At 36.5% G+C, this 17752-nt stretch overlaps 1 long non-coding RNA gene across 1 annotated transcript; it reads left to right on the top strand.

Moving 5' to 3' along the window:
* The first annotated feature begins 17052 nt into the window (after positions 1–17052).
* LOC111516062 (uncharacterized) lies at positions 17053–17438 on the top strand. Its single transcript, XR_002723628.2, has 2 exons — positions 17053–17204; positions 17262–17438. It is a non-coding gene; the product is annotated as an uncharacterized lncRNA (long non-coding RNA).
* Positions 17439–17752: the final 314 nt, after the last annotated feature.

Below are 17752 nucleotides of genomic sequence, written 5' to 3'. Positions count from 1 at the left end.
ATATGGCATTACACCCTTTCTTGTCAAAATCTACTCTTCATTATTCGAGAGGTTGGAGAACTGTGATATGAGATTTGGAAAATCTGATAGATATGATACTAACGTATCCAGCGAAAAACTCATGAATCTGAATGAGTTAAAGAATCTGAAGTGGATCTTGCTACCAGAAATATTTTTACCGAAGTTTTCCTTTGTTATCGGCCAAACGGCGACACTTCCATTGAGATCCAATGCAATATTTTCTAAAACAAAATGTGCATCATACCCTGATGAGTTATGAAACACGATGGGAATTGTTTGATCATCTTGATAGTTTATAATGCACTCATTGTGTGATGGTTCGCGATTAATTATTTTTAGGCATTAGACGATTATGGTCATATACTATTTTGTCTGATATATTGAATGGTTTGTCACATATATGACAATGAGTTGCTGCCTGAAAAAATGTTTCCTGGCTGGCTGATATATCTACATCAAATGGACACTGGAACACAGTTGCAATATCGTCAGCAAACTAACCTATCTCGTCGGCAAACCATTTCATACAATTTTCACCACGAAATGATCGATAAAATGATAGTGTATCATCATAAGAGCGTTTCACATAATATTCAATAGATGCCGGAATGTGTCGTTGATATTTATTGCCATCTTGTGCAGATACCAATACACTCGGCATATACGACGAAAGACGATGTAATTTTATTTTATGAAATTTTTGAACCTCAAAATATGTTTTCCCTCCATAGGAAATTTTGGTAAGCATTCCTTCGTCTTCGAGCAGTCTCCAAGGTGTTTATCCAACATAGCTTGCTTGAAAAAACAGTGAAAACACCTATGGCAAAAATATTTTTTTCCATTATGGTTGTCGAGTTGATTACTCACCAAACTAGATAGATCTTTCATCCAAACAAAGTATTTTCTGATTGGTGACGTAACATCATAGACATTTATTGAATCCTCACATCTTTCATCGTAATACATGTCTTGAATCATGAGTAGATTCACATGTTTGCTTTTATTTCTTGCTATGCTCAATCTTAGCGGTATTACAGTATACTTGGATTTGAAAAGTTTCAACGTGTGAACATTGACTGAGAGATCATTCTGCTCTTGGAAACTATTTATCTGAATAATTGTCATCGGAAAGTGAATACCTTACAACTTCAGGACTTTTGAATAGTTAGGATAAGATAGGATGTGATCTGAATGTTGTCCATGGGGAACTGGATACAACGCCGAAACAATGGCCCAAGTGAAGCAAACATTAATTATCATGATTTTCCTTTTCATTTGAGAAGGCAGTTCAATGTATGATGAACCTCTCTGCGGCACAAATTTGTTTACGTTAACCCCCAAATTCACTACTGCTTTCAACGTCTAACAACTGTCACGTTCCTGAAACTCTTCCAACTTCTTCATGATTGGCTCTATAATATGTTCCTCAAACCACATATTCATATCAGTGTTACTATGGATGGATGCGTTATTTATTGTGAAATACTTATATTCGTTGAAGATTCGATCGCCTTTGACAACCTCAAATTCTCAAACGAATGTCATATTAACCTTCAAAAATGCATCCTTTTTCAATGCATTTTGAATTCGTCTCACAAAAAGGGTCTTACAGTCAATCAAAAATGAGGTAGGGTTCTTATGCTTGAGATCACTAATCACTTCAGTCGGGATACGCGAATTGAAAGCCGATTCTGAATCATCCCAATGTACTCGATTAGAGGCTGTCTCTTTCCGGCTAATCAGGCCTGCTCCTTTCTTCATCTTGAATTTCATCTGATTACGTAGTGTTGTAATATTGACCAAGAATGCTAGTAGAGTTTCCCACCCATAGTAGTAGTAGTATTTTTCAGATATTTTTTTATTCGTTTAGAAGCCTTATAACACTCTTCAAGTCCATCCTTCACTGATATATGCGATATATGCGATATATTTCATCACATCAACAAAAATTTTTCAAAATTGCAGAAGCAGGTTCAACAATAACTGATTGACCGAAATGGAGTGCCAGAAAATATTACTCGAACTGTAAATTAGAAGCACTACCTAGCGGGGAAAACTTTTCGTTATGAATAAAATCTGCTATTGAGACACATGCCTTATGGAATCATAGTATATCAGAAAAGTGAATTTCTATGATGATATATTAGTCTGAAATACTATATTTACAGAAACGACAGTAAAATTGTTGACAAAAATGTTTATCGCGCTATTACAGTACCCAATTCGATTGCGACAAGTTGCATTACTGCAGCAAGTAAATGTTATACTGATTAGAAGAATAGAGAAACCAATATGCGAAAACTTCATATTGAATAAATTGAACTGAAAAATTCTTTGAGATACTTGTTTTCGCCTTCTTTAGTCTACACTGATCATAAGTATCGATATTAGGTCGAATCCAACTCATGTATTGGAGTAGAATGCTAGTTTCTATCTAACTCCTAGTATTGCACTTCTGATGGATACATCATACTGTTCTGTTTCTATTTAAAATCTGTTTTTCCGTTAATCAGCTGTCGCCCCCATACGAACGACAACTCTCAGAAGTTGAGAAACTTGTGTGAGCTAAGGACTAACGAAGTCTTACCTTAACGGTTGCAGAATCATCGCAGCTTCAACCAGATAAATTCTCTCGAGAAAAATACTACAACATAAGCGTAAACATGCATGGTGTGAAGCATGCGTGTGCACGAAAAATGTGTGCATTATGTAATATTTGGGAACTCACAAACCAGTATAGCAGGACATCGATAGAAAATGACCACATAGGTCAGATCATGAAATGGTGGAGGAAGGAATTAGTTTTCAGGTTGAAGTGTGGAAATACCTCCTTTTAAGTTGAATATACGCTTACGTCATATGGTATATTGGCTTGAATCTTGGATAATATTGGGTTTTAAGAACAAGATAGTAATACATTTGAAATTGAAACATGTGTATTGCGACATGTAAAAGTTCATGTCGAGAATATATTTAGGTGTGAAAAATATGTCTTTTTCGCTGTGAAACGGTGTGCTGTGACGGTATGCATTGTTTTGGAGAACTTTCAAACCCCGTTCAGCATGATGTTCGCAAAGAATGAACTTTGTATTCATTTTCACAGTCAAACCACACTCCATCGTTAGATATTGCAATATAGTGTTGCATTTCAAATGATTAGATTGTATTTCAATACGTGAAAGTTCTTGTTAGGCCAGCATATGCATGTGTGAGAAATATCAATCTATTCTACTGCAAAATGGTATGACCCTACGCATCTCTTTTGGAAACTCCGCAAATCTCCGTCTAGCATAACCTGGGCAGTGAATAAATTCACGTTCAGTTTCAAGCTCAAACCAAACTGCTCCGTCAGATCTTGTGATGGTGGGGGAGAAACAGACCAAAGTGAGAACAAACCTGCTTTTCAGTTGAAATCATATCAATATCATCTACTATATGGCTTCAGATTTGTAATAAATTATGTTTCGAAAAGAAAAACGCTGTGTGACATTTTGAATTATTACATCATTTTTAAGCATGCGGAAGTTCATGTAGGGCATGCATATGTGTGAGAAATATCAGTCTGTTCTCCTGTAAAATGTCAAGTGTTGACACAACATGTCTACAAATCTTCGTCTAGTATGACATTGGCGGAGAAGTCAAACTCAAATTTTAGTCATCATTTTTGATACATGAATGTATATATGACACGTCACATTTCACGAAAGATATTTTATAGCACTTATGTCTATAACAACACATGTTACACAAAAATATTATTTTCATACTCTATCTGGAAGTTAAAACAACTTGTTACCAAAAAGTCTTTGATTTTTTTCTTGAATTTGAGAAACTTTATTTCACTTCTGATGCTGTGTGATGATAAGTTAATACATTTTGCCCCGGCATAAAGTGGCGAACCTTTATACTCATTATTGTTTATTTTTTCCTGATGGAAAACGATGCATGGTAATGTGAAAACTTTTTTGTCTTGGAATGTTTTCTTACAAGATTCTCTGTATTTGAGGTCAAAAATTATTCTAATGAAGCGTTTTTGCCTTATAAACATTCTATTTATTTCTGATGAGTGTCCCCAAATGGTAATATGTATATTAAGCTTAGAATACACTAGGCCATAGTATATATCCAAGAGAGTATGTCTCAAAAAATTTAATTTCATTGTTAGGAAGGCAAAATACGTTTTTCAGAGAAGTGCACAAGTATTCGATGTGATTATTGAAAGACAATTCATTGTCAAGTTGTGTTCCAAGGAATTTTGTATATTCTGTTGTTTCGAAACCTAGATTTATTTGGAGAGGGCGCTGATACTTACTTGAAAACTGGATAAATGTTGTTTAATTTTCATTATTTATTAAATGATTGTTTCTTCACCAACATTCGAATTCATTGATAACTAGTTTTGTTTCATTTTCAATTTCATTTAGATCTGGGGACGTAACAATGTTGTGTCATCGGCATACATGAAAATTCGACCCTCAAGAAAATCCTAGTATTTAGTTTCAAGGTTAAACCAAACTTCACCACCAGATTTTGCCAATGTGTGGAAAAAAAAAGAAACCAAAGTGAGGCGATACCCACATTTCAGTTGAAGTTACGTCAATATCATCTACTATGTTGCTTCAAATTGTAATTTAAATATATTTCAAGAAAAAATATGATGTAGCATTTTGAATCATCATTAAATACGTAGTACCTAGTTCATGTTAGACATGCATATGCGTGAGAAATGTCAGTCTGTTCTCCTGTAAAATGTTATGTGTTGAGTCTACGCATCTGTTTTGGGGAAGATAAAAACCTTGCATTTATTTCAAAGTCAAACCAAACTTGACGGGTAAATCTGGCAATGACAGGTGAATGAATTTATTTTTCATCGAAGTGATGATACATCCTACTTTTCAGTTATAGTTAAGCTGATGTCATATGCTGTGAAGGTCGAAACGGAATGCAAAAACTACTTGCAATATCAAAATCGGCTCATCAAAGCAGTTGTCTCTTTCGACAATTTCTAAATTCTAACCAAACCTCAAGATTTTTCCAAATCCTAATATATTTATTTCTCTTCCGAATATGTATTCTGTAATTCAATTTCACTCTCTTCAGTGTTTTCCGTACATAAAATAGACCTAAATAATAACTGTTCTTTTATTCGTCATCATGAATATAACATTGCACGAGATTCAGATCTTAAATTCCATTGGATAGCTACAAGCAACAAAAATTCACTCTCTGAACTCTCATTTCTCATCACTTGAGCTTCATTGGTTTGTTTCATGATGAATCATTTGAATACATGCAATAAAATTTTCTCATTACTTATCTCTACTTATTTTATAACTTTAAACTTTGCAGTCCGACGCGGGCCTCAATAGTTCAATGAGGTTTCAAAGCAAAAATGTGAGGTCAAATTTTGCTATAAATCATTGTATTGAAATCATAAAAGAATGTTATAATTTTCACAACAACACTTTTTCAGACATTTATCGTAGAATTAAAAAAAAAACAAATTATAAGGCTTGTTGATGCCACTATGTATAATTTTTTGTATTGTAAATATAGAAAATATTATAATTCATAGTGTATGATTTTGAATACCTTTATATACCTAGTAGTTGCTGTCACCTAAATTCAATCAAAAGACTATTCATGATCATAAAACACCTTTTAAATATTTGTTTTTTCAACAACTTTTTCAACTATCATCCACACTTGTAATAGAAAAATGCTACTTATGATCACGATGAATCAATTTTAATAGTTATAATTGTAACGTTTTTCTTCAATACTGTACACACACATACACACACACACACACACACACCTTGTATACTTTGATACCAGACATGTTTTTTCTTCAACGCTGGTGTTATGTTTTCAATGCTACACGTCCTGTAAACCTTCATGACAACTATCCTTTAAAGCTGTATACACACCCTATATTCAATGTGTTTCTCAGCAACACCCTGTATACCCAATGTTCTCATTACAAATGTGTTCGCCTCTCGTTATCAATACCTTTCAACTTAATGTCAATTATTAAAATCGTAAATGCTGTTCAAAAGTGTCAAAGCTTTCGAAAAAACAATAACCGACATACTTAACATCTTTGTTGTTACACCCCGTATACCCAATGTTCTCTGAAGTCGTTATCAGCAACCAGCCGAGCAAACTTTATCGTAATATTCAACCATATCTACCAACCAGCCGCATTCACTTTCAATATCCCTCGCTAGCGACGAGATTATAGTCGAATACTACCACACAGACGTCCCGCTTTCGATACCCCAACGGAGAATTTTTTTATGACGTAATATGTTACCTACTATATCTAGTCTGTCTCGTTGAAGTGAGGCTTCTCCTACTAATATACCAGTACAAAATTAATAACTGATCATTTGCCAATATCCAAAAAAACACTCATATAAATGATTTGAAAAATTTACTAAAAACAAATCTTATCTTACAAATACAAAATAATTTCAGAATACAATTTGGTTTTAGAGAAAACGTATCAACGAAAGATGTAATATTTGAATTGTCAAAAAAAACAAGGCGGTAAGCACAAGGCGGTAAGCAAAAATAGGTAATGCACAAGTATATTCATACGTTGGTCAACAAAGTGAGTCGTCGTCTATTTTTACAGTCTCTAGAAGACATTGCCGTCCGAGAAAAAACCCACTAAGTACCTTTCGAAACTATTCATCGAATAGAGATGGAGTTGTGTAGAGTAGACGATGAACTTAGCTGACAGGAAGTGATCGAATACGATATCGATATCGAAACGATCACGTTGCATCACTCGTCACCGAGAGGGAGCCCACCAACTTTTATCTATCAATTTTAATCAACTATTCAATATCTTCTCATTTTCAGGTCGAATCCGTGATTCCAGAATAATAAGCAGTTTTACCCTGGTAAGCTGTGGTCAAATGTAATCTGAAGTATCGAAAGTTTCGTCTGCTACTGCGGCGAACATCATAGTGGTATGTGCGTTAACTGCAACGACAAAAGTTATATTTCGAAGAATCAGCAACGACTGACTGACATAATACAACTCACAAAAATGATTGCACCGCATAATCCTTCCAAATTTCAACAAAAATTGAACCATATCACCTCAAAAAATGCGCCTATCGAAGATGCCGCAGAAATATCAGTAGCGAAAACGTTAACAATTTAACTTTCGAAATGGGTTTGGAAAGCAAAGATCAAAACAAGTGACCTTATCACATATTATGTTATTGGCTTCTGGAACACTTCACTACACTGGATCACTTGGTGATCGAAACACGTCGAGATGTTAAAATAACGGTTTGGTGTTGGAAAAAATTCCAGGAATATTCATAACTACACCAAAGGTTCCAAAGAGTGCATCACAAATATAGTTGATGTATAATTTTTTTCAATAGATTTCATAACGCATCTTCAGACATACAAACAACAAAATCCACTGCGATCATTCAATAAATAAAATATATAATAGGAAATTGTTCAATCCAGTTTCATACAATGATCAAATTCAAAGATAACCGATAGCCACTGGAAAGCTCTGTTGATATTTCCACTTCATTTCGCAAATACTTCCACAAATAAAGCAGAGCAAACCCAGAACTGAGCGTGAAAGTTGCCTTCAACATGGCTTGGATTAACATACTTCTACTCCCATTTTCACCCAATTTATCATGAGAACAATTTCTACCCGGAGATCCCTCTTTTCATATGTGTGCGCTCTCCACAATGGCAAATGCTTTAGAGAAGGGCTGACCCTTGTGGTTCTCATGAATTTATGATAGATACCTGTATACTGATGAATTTTTTATTATGATCAACTTTACCAATATTGTCGGGGAGTAGGATAATTGAGTCATAAACTGGGGACCACATTTTTTCTGTCAGATAAAATGATCCCATAAAACTGGCGTGTTAATTATGAGACAAAGTTGAGTTAAAAACTTTTGGATTATGGTCGAGCATATTAATAAACGGATGCCTTATTAGAACTTGAAGTAAACATGAACAGGCTTGGAAGAAAATAATTTTGACGAAATTAATGAAATGTGCTCCTCTGCAATATCGAAACAACTTGAGAAAATTAAGTACATCGTAAGGAATAAACAATCTTATTAACCTTCGAATGTAATTGTGTTATATTACTTCTGCAAATATTTATTTTTGAACATAAATGAAAGATTCTGAGTTTGTTAATATAGGTTGAGATGAAACATGAAGAGATTTTTAACAAAATACATATTTATGCTTTTTTTGAGAAAAATGATAAATTGAACTGAAATGATTCAATTGAATTGATTTGAACGATAGTTTCAGAATTAGTTTTCTATTCATCATACTCGTATATAACATTTCTCTACTGAAACTAGATGATCAAAAACCTAATTACTATATCTATCAAATATCGAATCGAGATCGTTCATATTAAAATCATTTCAAGATTGACAAGAGAGTGTACTGCCGAGAGAAGAAGATTTCTTGAAAATTTTTGTGGTCACTGAATCAAAGTACCGGTTACCTTTCAGTCGCTTGGCTATGGGTCAAGGTCATGTCTAGATCAGTTGAAAAAATCTGTTGAAATTTGTTTTTCTGTTAACCAGCTGTCGCCTCCTACGAACGCCAACTCTCAAATGTACATTTGTGAATCAGTTTCTGTGGATGTCACTGTGATAGTAAACTTCACCATAAGATGTTGTCGAATTGATGAGTGTTAATCAATAAATGAATGAAACATAATTGAACATACAAACATTTAATATGAATAAATTTTCAATGGTTCAGAGTGAAAGTTCCCAGAAATAAGACACATACTTCTAATAAATTGATGGATGTAGCCATCACTACGTGATAGGAGATCATGATGAATAGAGAAATGAAAATTTCTATGTTTTTTACCACTTTAATTTGTGACTAACGTTACTGCAGTTTCGTCCTATATGGATATTCTCAAACTTGAACAATAAACTAACAATGATTCATTACATCCCCTAATATATACCATTCAGGTACTTAATTGAGTACCTGAATTTACAGTTCAGAGAGTAAATTAAATCGATTTGGTCATTCAACAGGTTGCACCCGCAATGTTTATGCTTGTGAATTTCCAAGGATTCTAAATAATTGAATTTGCAACTCTTCCTTGCATAGTGCAGAATTTCCGTATCGCTTAGATTCGGAAACTTGTGATTACATGCCAAGGAATGATTTGAAAACGTCGAATCATTTTTTCCCAGTCTGAAGGACCTTTCATGTTCAGCATACCGTTTTTGGAAATTTCGTCCGCATTGTCCCACATAAACACTATTACACTCCGGACACTTAAGCTTATGATCTTCAGATTTTTCCAACTTGTCGACCTTATCTTTGGCATTGAAAAGGAAATGAGATAACCTGGCATGCGGTTTAAATGCTACTTCCACATTGTTTTTTCTGAAGAAACCTGCGATCCTTTCTGTTCTTTTTTCAAAATATGTTAGCGTCACCCATTTCTTGATTTCTAGTTGTTTGACCTGAGGATATATTAATCTGCAGGTGAATTTCCGGCTCTGTTTCCTGACTAACTTCTGGATAGTATCTGCGTTGAAACCATTATTATGACCTATTTATGTAATTGTATCAATTTCCCTAGCTAGATTGTCTACAGACAAAGGCAGTGAGAATGCTCTGTGCAGCATTGAATTGTAGGCTGCTAATTTATGACTGTCTGGATGGAAAGAGTCGCTTGAGATGGTGATGTCTGTATAGCTAGGTTTTCTGAAAACATTGATCTCGAATTTATTCTGATTGTGTGTAATGGCCAGGTCTGAGAAATTTATTTGTTTCTCTATCTCTGTTTCGAGTGTGAACTGAATGTTGCTATTGAGATTGTTCATGAATGTCATAAATTGGTTCAGCTTTCGTGTAGTTCCTCTGAAATAGGCAAGAATATCGTCTACATATCTATACCAAAAATGAATATGTTTTAAACTCCGACTTGGGTAGAAAACATGGTATGGTATATATTAGCGAATGTAATGAATCATTGTTAGTTTATTGTTCAAGTTTGAGAATGTCCATATAGGACGAAACTGCAGTAACGTTAGTTACAAATAAAAATGGTAAAAAACATCCTGAAATATAAAATTGAATTTGATTTCTCAGTATGAAGTGAATGTCGACGTAACAAAAACTACAACAAAAAATACAGGTCCGTATTTAAAAATTCAAAGATGTGGGTGGCCCAAGTCAGATGACACCCTATATAAAAGATTCATGGACATATTCTGATAGTCCACATCAAGTGCCAATAGCAAAATGTTGACGAATGGACACGTGTTTCGATCACCAAGTGATCATCTTCAAAGAGGAAGATTAAAACTAGAAACTAGTGCAAGCTAATCCTATTTATGCTATAAAGGTAATCCATAAAGGTAAATCATCCAGGCGTACCAACCATACATGTATACCAACCTAAATTAATTTTACAATTTTGCCTTATCTATTATTTCACAATATATGTTTATATAAAACAATTTTCAGCAATATAAAAATTAATTTCACAATATTGCCTATCTCCTTATGTAGTAATCTGTAAACCCAACAACATTATTTTATTTTATTTCAACAAGCTATATAGTATGCTCTTTGGTATAGTTCTGTCATCGTTATTCATAATATTATTGTGCTTACTTATTTCTACACTCTCATAGGCATTTAGTTGCCTGTTGTTGTTAACTTGTCTAACCAATCTTAATGAACTGAAGACTATGGAATGGTTTTGTTGCAAAATATGATGGGCGACTGCTGATTTTTCAGGTCTTCCATATTTTAAGTGTACTATGTGTTCTTTATATCTTACTTCAATAGATCTTTTTGTCTGTCCATAATATTTTGCATCGCAGTCCTTACATTCAATTTCGTAAATTCCAGACTTTTCCGAATTATCGACTTTGTCTTTTGGACTTCCCAAAAGGCTCTGTGGTGTATGACTTGTTTTAAAAACCACCTTCATACCTAGTTCCTTGAAAATTTCTCCAAAGTTCCTCGTATATTGGTGGTATGGAAATAAGATGTATTCATCTTGGTTTTTGTCCTTTCTGAAAGTCAAGATTTCGTTCATTCTTAACCTAAACTTCTTTTTCCTTATTATGTCATCTACAATACCCCTCGAGAAACCGTTAGTGGCTGCTATTTCCTGTATTGTACGTCTTCCTTTTGTGAACCTATCATGTGGTAGAGGGAAAGTCAAAAGACGATGCACTAAAAAATTCAACCCAACATTGTGCTGTCCACAGTGATGTGAACTGTCAGGAATATACCTGTACGTGCTTGTTTTTTTTCTAAATATATCGTATTCTAACCATCCATATTGGCTCCTCATTACCAAAATGTCAAGAAATGGTAGTTGTCCTTATTTTCTAACTCATACGTGAATTTTATTGATGGACATTTATTACTTAAAATGGAAACAAAGTCGTCAATATTCGATTTTTTGGTATCGAATATAGCGAAAATGTCATCTACATACCTTAGCCAAATCCTAGGAAAATACTTCGATTTTCTTTGGTTACCATTTTGAATCTGCTCATGAACAGGTCTGCCAGGTAGGGAGACAAGGGGTTTCCCATGGCCGTTTCTTCCTGTTGTTCATAAAAGCAACCTTCTACCTGGAACCGATTTTGTTTATACACAAATTAGTGAGAGAAATGAATTCATCGATTTCGTTATTATTGAAATTATTTTTCTCTAGTAATTCTCTGCAGTATTGCAAGGTCTGTGGAATTGGGACGCTAGGAAATAAGGAACTAACATCAAAATAAACCAAAATCTTACCTTCTTGCAGAAACACGTTTTTTGTATGTTGTATGAACTCTAAAGAGTTTTTTATACTTAAACTTGGTTCCGCAATAGACAAGGTTTGAAATTCCTTAATGAGCCACTTTGCTATATGGTAAGTAGGAGCTCCAAATAGGACTATATATATATATTTGATTGATGCAACTAAGTTTCCTTTATTTTGAGTATTTCAATATTAAATTCTACAAAAAGGATTTGAAGCTTTATATCTTCTATTGATTATCTGCGAGCGCTTTCGACAGTTAGTAGTACTGTCATCATCTGATGTCATCAGATCCCCATGCACTAGGTTTCACCTTTTATTGGTTTTCTATTTTATTTGCAATTATTGTTACTCACTCTGTTGTACATCTAAATATTATGAGCAAACAAATCATTATTATTATTATTATTATTATCATAGAAGATTTTTCAGGAAATAATTTTTCCAGCGCATTGTACTGTGACGAAATAAAGATAAACTGCCCTAAACAAATTTATTTTTATCAATATTTCACTCTCAAAACTAATTTATATACAACACTTAGCAACCAACGCTCAATTTACCTTCAATGTTCGAATTCTTTGTTAACCATTCGATTCGCTTTCTGAATACAGACTGCCATCTCGGGACGAGAAGCGGGCTTTATAAATCGGTAACGACCGTGCTAGATTTCTCTAGTTGTTTCGGTAGTGGCCTAGACTTTTCGCGACGACTTGTCGACTTCATTCTTTTCGCGGTGAGTCATGTGTTTATTTGCTGGCTGAAATATCGGTCAGGGTCGGCTTCAGATTCGTTACAATGCCCCTTCTTGAAGACGTTTCGCCTCCTTGGCTTGTGTCGATACCTGCAGGACTCCCCATGTCGGCACTGTGAAGTTTGATGGAAGTTACACTCCACAGTCTTCATACTCGGTCGTGGAAGATGGTTACCACACACCAAAATCTTGATGCCGCTGGATCTGAAGATCGTTTTCAACATGTTTCTCACAATTCTCCAATCCAGATTGTCGAGCCCAGAGGATAAATTCGGGATTGCCAAGTCCACAAGATTCTGGTCGAGCATCGTATCCCTCAGTCTGGTAATATTCCTCCAGACATCTTCATAGGATGGTTTGTCTCGAGAATACTTTTTGGTCACCAGTAGAAAATGTTTTTCTGATCCTTCTTCAACTGTAGTACTCCTCCGATTTTAGGATTCTGTTCTCGTAAAGTTTGGAGCTGACCGAATTTTTTGTTGAATATCACAGGGATACTTTTGGACATTTGGAGATCCTCTCCCACGCAGTGAGCTAGTGCGTAATCAACTGGAACCTTGAAAAGGTCTCGTGGCTCTTCTCGAGTTACCCCATGTACGACCTTCTGTCCGTTCGAGTATAAGGACGTGAATGGACATCCTCTGAGGGCGCGAAATTGGTCGTGATTTCCAGCATAAGAAGCCAATCTATTAAAATGGACGACCCCAGGCTTTCCTTGAGGTCATTGATCTTTTTCATGATTTTGTATAGACTTCCAACGAGTTCCGCAACTTCGGTGATAAACCACAGCATCGCTTAGGATTGTACAGCCAAAATAGGTCACGTTTCGAATCATCCAGCATTCGCCTTGATGTCATAGGCCTTCTTCATCCTATCGCTGGCACTCATGATGTTCAGACGGACTCGTTCATGGATGTCGTCCATTCTCTACCGAAGCTTGCTGACAGAGTCTTTCCCCGCAGTGTCTTGTTCTGGCGGCGTCCCAAATTTCAGATCGCAAGGAAGCCGCAGCTCTTGGCCCATTATAATACTGGCAGGGGTTTGGCCGGTTGACTCGTGCACTGCCGAACAATGAGCCAGCAGGAACAGGTGGAGGTATTGGCCCCAGTCTCTTTGCTGGTCAGAGACTACCTTGAACAAGTGGCGGTATATGGTCTTATCCATTCGTTCCACCATACCATTGGACTGTGAATGTAAGGCTGTGGTTCTGGTCTTTAGAATGTCCAACAATTTACATATTTCCTGGAACAGGTTGGACTCAAAATTTCTGCCCTGGTCCGAATGCAGTTCCAATGGGACACCGAATCGAAATATCCATTCCTTTACCAGGACGTCAGCGACGGTAAAGGCTTCCTAGTTGGGCGGGGCATAAGCTTCTCCCACTTGCTGAAGTAGTCCATGGCTACTAGGATATATTTGTTTCTATGGTCGGACTCTGGGAACGGGCCGGCGATGTCGATGGCGATTCTCTCAAAAGGACTACCCACGTTATACTGGCGCATTGGAGCTTTCGGTCGTATCCGAGCTCCGTTACTGGCAGCACATACAGCACATTTTCTGCACCAATCCTTGACGTCGGCTTGACAATTAACCCAGTAAAACCGTTGTCTTACTTTCTGGAGGGTCTTCGTTACTGCCAGATGTCCTCCAGTGACTCCATCGAAGATTTCTTCGAGCACCTCCCGTCGTCTGTTCCTGGATACCACTGTCTGGCGCCTGTCTTCTCCACCGTCTTCAGACTCCAACACCCGCTTCAGAACCCCGTTTTCCCGTACATAATCGCTGGCGAATAACCTGCAACCTCCTGCCACGATGGTCTTTGATCACTTTTCTTTCATCTGATGACTAAACCAAGATCTGGGTCTTTCTCTTGGTCTTTCTTGATCCTTTTTTCCTCTCAGTTGTCGTCTACAGCTATAGTCCTACAAATAGCTGCTTCCTTCTCTTCTGTTCGTCGGCAATGTCAGCAGTCATCGGGGCATCTGCGATATTTGCGATATTTAAGGGACTTGCCGGATACAGGCTGACGATTGCCTCTTCTCATGGAACCTCTCTAGTTTTCTTGATTTGGTGTTGGTTCTTTGAATGCTTGAACATTTGCTACGCACATGCCCAATTTTCCCATGATTCCAGCATCTTATTTGTTTTCTTTCAGACAAAACTCTTTTCATCACCTTCCTAATAGTGGCCTCAATATCAGCAGAATCCTGTCCATCTTCCTCCATAGTTTGAACTTTGCTCTGGCCCTTGCAGGTTCGTTTTAGAGTCTCAATCTCCAGAGCTCTTGCCAGTGCATCCACGAGATGTTTGGGATGAACTAGCGTCAAGGCCTGCCTCGTTTCTTGGTCGCGAAGTCCATCCAAGAATGCCTGAACTGCTAACCGCTCCAATACATTTTTCGGTGTAGCAGAATATGTCAGATGGACCATTCGAGCTATGTCGGCTTCGAACTCCTGTAGGGATTCTCCTGATTTCTGGCAACGGATCTTCAGCTGTGAATGGTAAACGTGTTCTAGGTGTGCCTGTCCATACCGTAGCTCGAGATGCTTTATGAGTTGGTCATAGTCTTCCTGTCCTTGGGCCGTGAGGGTTTGCATAATATTCGTTGCTTCTCCATGTAACGCCAGTGTTAATGCTACCGCCTTTTCTTCTGCTTTCCATCCATTCGCTCTGGCTGCAGCTTCGAATTGTCGGCGGTAATTTTCACAGGGAGTTTTTCCGTCGAACTGGGGCGGATCATGGAGAGCTTTCCTTGTTCAGAACTGCTTTTGACATCTTTCAGTTCAGAAATCGAATTTTCGGTTACAGATTCTGTGGTGTGGGCAGAATTAACGACTTAATGTTGTAACTTGTTAATTGTTTCCTTTATCTTGCTGATTTCGGTCTCAAATCCGTCTTTGATTTCATTGCCTAACTTTTTTCCATTTTCTTCATTTCTGCTCCGATTTCATCTTTGATCTCCCCTTTGATTTCCTCTCTGATTTTGTCTATCACTGTCTCAATGGTACCTATTCTTTCTTCGAGTAGACTCGCCACACCACAAAGTTCTTTCTTCAAGCCTTCTGCATTTTCTAGAAGCTTCTCCAGCAGGCACTTCGAATTTGGTTGAAGTTCATCTTCGAATTTTCGCGAAGCTAGTCTTCCAAACTCTTCGAATTTTCTAGAAATGTATCTTCCGAACTTTTCGAATTTTTCAGAAGCTTCTCTTCAAGGCTTACCGAATTTTGTTTGAAGTCCATCGAGTTTGCTCATTATTGAACTCAAATCACCCCCAAAAACTTCGAATATATATGTTTCGGGATCTTTTCCTGATTCAATCAAGGTATCCCATAGTCTATTCTAGAGTACTGATTTCTTTCCAGAACAATCCAGCTCTCTCTCCTCCAATTCTTGCTTCAACTAGGCGCACTTTCCTTGAACACATTTTGTCTCTCACTATCTCTTGTCCACAAAACTGAATATGTTCACTTATTCTAATCAAGTTAGAAACACTTATTTATTTTCACAAGTCTATTTTTCGCGAGAAAGGTCTATCAGTTTATGTTTCCGTAGTCCGGTACTGTCCACTTCGCGAAACACAATGACTCACCACTCTCTCTGCATGAAAGTTTTATAGTCAATTTCACCGTAATACAAAGATTGTCCACCAAGCGTTCACAAATTCATTTTAAAAATCCACTTCTGATCACCAATTGTAACGAATTGAAAAATGAACTGTCTTAAACTAATTCATTTTTAACAATATTTCACTATCACAACTAATTTATATTTACTTAGCAACTAACGCCTAATTTATCTTCACTGTTCGAATTCTTTGTTAACCGTTCGATTCGCTTTCTGAATACAGGCTGCCATCTCGGGCCTTATAAATCGGTAACGACCGTGCTAGATTTCTCTAGTTGTTTCGGTAGTGGTCTAGACTTTTCGCGGCGACTTGTCGACTTCATTCCTTTCGCGGTGAGTCATGTGTTTATTTGATGGCTGAGATATCGGTCAGAGCCGGCTTCAGATTCGTTACAGTACTATGTGGTGGTTTACATATGTATAATCGTTGAAAAACATATACTTCAACCTGAGTGTATCAATATTGAATATACATTAATAATAAAAAATTCAAATGAAAGGATGTTATCCTATATGAAAAATATAAGAGAAACCTGGGCAAGTGAGCCCTATTGGAGCCATAATACCAGAAATATCCATAAGATGTAGACTTGGGGTTAAACTAAAGCTTGGAAGATAGCCAATCAGAACAGAAACCGTAACAAGTCCCTGGTTGAAAATCTTCCGGGTACAACAACCCTATAAATGTTTTTTTAGAAAATAACTCTCCTATACTGTCGCTAGCAACGTTTCGATATATCAATATTTGCATGTTTCATGCATAACCGACCAATCTGACCAGATTAAAGTAATGGTATGTTTGGTTGTATCTGATCAGACACCCCCAAAAGCTGACAGCTGACAGTTGAAATGTCATGAAATAGCTGACAAATAAAAATAAGCGGAAAATATCAAAACAACAATAAGCGAACAATAACCAAAACACAGACATACATATGAATCACCTACGAAAATTCCATTGAAGACAACATCGGACGCCACGTGAGTAGGATATTTTCTTTGAAATAATTTTATTTACCTTCTTTTAATCATTTTCAGATCAACACTGGTACGGAGTAAAACACTGAAAAACATATAGGGCTTTAACGTATGCAGTTTCACTGACAACAAGTTGAAATCAGAAATGAATAATTCTGATGGTGAACAAAGCATTTATAATTTTCTTTATAGTGACATCTTGTAAAATATGATTTATAATTAAAGGTGGTTTTTGAATCGAGATTCGTAATAGGATGTTTATAAGGTTTCATGTTCACTGAGAGTAGGTCACCACAGAGTGAAATCGATGTTGCTATAAAGCTTTTTGTTTAATTAACAAAATAGAGTAGCGAAAACAAAATGCTACAAAGTTGTAGATGTCAATATTCTGGAGGAATTCTACGAACGCTCTCCACTTTTCAAGGGATCCCGTCGTGCCCTCCAGCAGACGAATGAGATCGTTGAGCGACCTTAACATTTCGCTGATGTGTACCTACTAGAGATTTGAGTTTTATAAAAGCCCGGGAGATCTCTCATTCTCTTTTTTGGTT

The sequence above is a fragment of the Leptinotarsa decemlineata genome, unplaced genomic scaffold, assembly GCF_025532065.1.
Source record: "Leptinotarsa decemlineata unplaced genomic scaffold, Ldec_3_MD MMD2_tig00002159_RagTag_RagTag, whole genome shotgun sequence".
Lineage (NCBI taxonomy): Eukaryota > Metazoa > Arthropoda > Insecta > Coleoptera > Chrysomelidae > Leptinotarsa > Leptinotarsa decemlineata.
Note: the sequence above shows the minus strand (reverse complement) of the source record. Positions and strands in the feature narration are given on the sequence as shown.